General features: G+C 38.6%; 1 protein-coding gene across 1 annotated transcript in view; it reads right to left on the bottom strand.

Moving 5' to 3' along the window:
• Positions 1-4,145, bottom strand: part of LOC107555086 (testis-expressed sequence 2 protein-like) — a 35,761-nt gene that overhangs the window by 30,389 nt on the left and 1,227 nt on the right. Inside the window, exon 2 of the mRNA XM_016237779.1 lies at positions 2,319-2,394. The gene's annotated coding sequence lies outside the window, so the exon portion shown is untranslated. The remainder of the gene's footprint in view (positions 1-2,318; positions 2,395-4,145) is intronic.

The following is a 4,145-nucleotide window of genomic DNA, read 5'->3' as shown; positions in this document are numbered from 1 at the left end:
GGGTCATATGATGCTGCTAAAAGAACATTATTTTGTGTATTTGGTGTAATGAAATGTGTTTATGCAATTTAAAGTAAAAAAACCCACATTATTTTCCACATTCTATGACTTATACTGTCTTTTTACGCGTTGCATTGCATCGCGCCGCGTAAACATAAAACCATGTCTGCATTTGTGATCGGAGAAATTACAAACTACAAACGATACTCTGACATTTCAAAAACGAGTTTTGAGCAGTATAGTGGCAAATTCTTTAAATATAAAAACGTCTGAGTCTGTGAGTCAGAACAGCCGGCATTGTAGTCTACTCTACCAGGATCAGGAAACAGTCCTCCATAAAATGCGCTGGACACATCGGAATATTTGGGTTGAACTGTTCTGGAACAGTGTTGTAAATACAACTTAACCACTGATTTCTAGTTGTGTCCTCTTTTGGAAGGCCAAACAAAGAAGTTTCGCTTTCACAACGAAACACAGTGTCACACACGGCGGGCTAGAGTGAGCGGCGGCCGGGGGCTAGAGTGAGCGTAGGCCGGCTTGAGTGAGCGGCGGCTGGTGGGCTTGCGGCAACCACATGTGGCGACCCCGTCCACGGTGAAAGCCGATCCGGCGATCCATAGTGTGAAGTTGATATATTTTCTCAGCGACCAGCACGGATCAGCTCCAGGCATGACGAAGCAGATATCGTCCTCTTTTGGAAGGCCAAACAAAGTAGTTTCACTTTCACAATGAAACACACAGCGCCTTCACGACATGGCGGCAACAACAATACTACAGCGAGAATAAAAGTTACGCCTTCTTCCTTTGCGTGAACATTTGGGCGGCGTTATGCAAATCTTCCCACATAGTGACATAGACATGTTGGGGGCGTGTTAGAACGAGCCGTTTTAGGTACGCGTGGTTGACTCTTAACTTTTATAAAGAATATCTCTTTGGATTTGAGACTTTAGTCTTTGCAACTTTACAGATCTTCTTTATGCACCAAGACACTCCAAAGAGAAAGGAAAAATTGAAATTGCATCATGTGACCCCTTTAACACCGTTTGAGAAAAAAAAAATCTGTTCACAATTTACCATCATCAGTGTCTTGGCATAATGTTGACCTCATTTGGTGAGAATGACATGAAATCCTTTGAAAGAGTATAAAAAAAAAGAAAAAAAAGAAAAAAGAACTTACAAATTCCAAACGTTCCAAATTAAATTTAAAATGGCTGACTTCCTGAAGGGCGGAGCTAATGATGAACTAATGTCATTTTGGAAGTTGTTTGGCTTGATGAGAACAATATATGTGCCAACTTTAGTTTAAGCAGTTTAGAACTAGTTTTAGTTTAAAACGTCATGCCTTTTGTAGTTCAAAACTGACCCTCCCACTGTAGGGAGTTTTTTTTTTTTTTTTTAAACGGCATGTTTTGAGAATATTTCCTCCTACACAAAGCACAATACTGGGATCACTTCATTTATTAGACCAGGTTGCTTTCTTTTGGTGATATTTGGCAACTCTTCACCTTTAATGAGAAGAGCATGGTCTCATGTGAGGGAAGAGTGGGAGTAATTTAATAAGGTAGTTTACATATATCTTGTAATATATTTTGTAATCCCGTGATTATTTTACACTAGCGCAAGTGTACCGCATACGTCGTGAAAAGTGAAGCCAAAACATTTCGATCACCATCTGGTTGAGCCATTGTGAGCTTGTGATTGGGTCTGTGGAAGTTTGGGCGGGACTTTGATTCCACGGCTCAACGATCACTACTGCGCAAACTCAGGCTCCAAATCACGTAATTTTCGTAAGATGACAGCGGTCATATTGAGATGTTTTGGCTTCACTTTTCTATAGTGGAAGGCAGTGGAGACGCGCCATCCATATTTTTTTACAGTCTATGCTCTAACCCAGTGGAGACTGAGATGCTGCTGCCACCGCTGAGTTTTTCTTATTTGTCATACTTCTCATAAAAAATAAGACTGGTTTATGTGATCAGCAGATTCAGAGACAATGCATGAAAGCAAGTGGTTTTGAGCAGGTTCCAATCAGTGGCTGAATGTTTGGAGCATTCCAGGAAACTTTTCCAGGTTTTTATGCATTTATTTTTAACCTCAAATCATACTTTACGAAAAGAATGAACTGTTCCATGAACCCTGCTGATTTCGCTGCATGGAATGACGAGAGTGAAACACACATCTGTCTGACACTCATGCATGGTGTGAAAACGCATCAGGGCTGAGCATCATGAATGTGAAGGCAGGAGCAAGTCAGTGGATAAATTCCCTAAAGACAACTGGAATCAATACAAGTTCAGAAACCCAATTTTAGCACTTACATCAAGACTTCGGCCACATTTAGTCTCCACCTGCAACCGTGTCTGAGCATGGCGTCATGGATCACACTTCAGAAGCCTGTGGATGGCACAGACACACAAGACTATATTACAGTTTCATATTTATATCATTGTTATTGATGATCACAGACAGTTTCATGTATCACCAACACAGACACACTTCACGCTACATATTATATAGTTCAAAACACTTGTTGATTGATACTCCATCAGTAATGGTAAAATCAACAACAGCAGTTATACAAAAAAATCAATACATAAAAATCACTCAAACATTTCTCATCTAATGCTCCCAAGAACAAATGATTTGACCCACATTAGCTCTGTATTCGAATTGTATCTCAACAATTGACTGAGAAGTCTCCTGAGCAATAAAAGAGCAGCCCGTGAGCCATATGCAGATCAGCTGGTCGACAGTCTACAGAGCGCTCCGTGATCCTTCAGTGTGCACTCAGTGCCACTCAGGCTGTTTGTTCTGATGTGTTACACAAGGCAGGTTAACACTTTCAGGCTGCTGAGAGCTCTGTTTTAGTCCTGTCACTCAACACATACAAACATACAATACTCATGCAACTTTAATGAGCTCTGCATGTGTGTGTGTGTGTGAGAGAGAGAGAGACATACATTACCGCAGAGGGCAAATAACAGTGCACAACAGAATGTGTGTGTGATACAGGGAACTGGCGACCAGAACTGGGAACACTCCCCCGAAACTCCCAATGTACTTGTTACATCATAAGCAGAACAGAGGCCAAATATTAGTTTGCATGTCAAGGAGTAGGTCTTTTAGTGGACAGATGACTCTTCATGATTTTGCTTAGTAAAATAATGTTTAGTTTTTTTTTATGTAGTAACTGAATTTAAAAGCAATAAACATTGTGAAATAAGTAATAACTGTGAATACAGCAATACATCCTGTGTGCCATGCTTAACACCCTTTAGTCAAGACTATTATCACAATTATTTATTTATATTTATATTAGACAATTATTGATTGTATATTGAAATATGGATGTCACATGACAAGTGGTAATGATAAAACCATCCCTCAACACTGGGCATCTTTTAACATGTAAATATATTTAAATTATCATCTGATATGTAAAGGACATTGAGTATGTCTAAATAATAGAAATTAACTAAGCGTATCTTTATGCTAATGCTTTGCATTAAAAAAAAAAAAAGCATAAATAAACAATTGTTGAAAGGAGTATTTTTAGAGCAGCGAGAATTACTGGACGCTGGATAATTTATCCAACACAACTGACAAACATATTCTCTAAGGTCTACACACAAAACAGGTCTCTGCTTATTGCTTCTGATATTATTTTCATTAAAAACTCACATAATCTTTGTGTCATTATATTTCACTGCTGTTTTTGATGACGAGCAAGTTGCCACAATTTTACTGAAACAATCACTTTGGATTCTAGGGTATTTTTAAAACTATGGTTACCATATGGATCAGTCCATAATCTGAATCTGATCGTCTGAAATCCAGAATATGATTGTTTTATGCAACTACGGTTACCGTATGGATCAGTCCATAATCTGAATCTGATCGTCTGAAATCCAGGATATGATTTTTATGCAACTATGGTTACCATATGGATCAGTCCATAATCTGAATCTGATCGTCTGAAATCCAGAATATGATTTTTTATGCAACTATGGTTACCATATGGATCAGTCTATAATCTGAATTTGATCGTCTGAAATCCAGAATATGATTTTTTTTTATGCAACTACGGTTACCGTATGGATCAGTCCATAATCTGAATCTGATCGTCTGAAATCCAGAATATGATT

The sequence above is a fragment of the Sinocyclocheilus grahami genome, unplaced genomic scaffold (genome assembly GCF_001515645.1).
Source record: "Sinocyclocheilus grahami isolate Dianchi unplaced genomic scaffold, SAMN03320097.WGS_v1.1 scaffold524.1, whole genome shotgun sequence".
Classification (NCBI taxonomy): Eukaryota; Metazoa; Chordata; class Actinopteri; order Cypriniformes; family Cyprinidae; genus Sinocyclocheilus; species Sinocyclocheilus grahami.
Note: the sequence above shows the minus strand (reverse complement) of the source record. Positions and strands in the feature narration are given on the sequence as shown.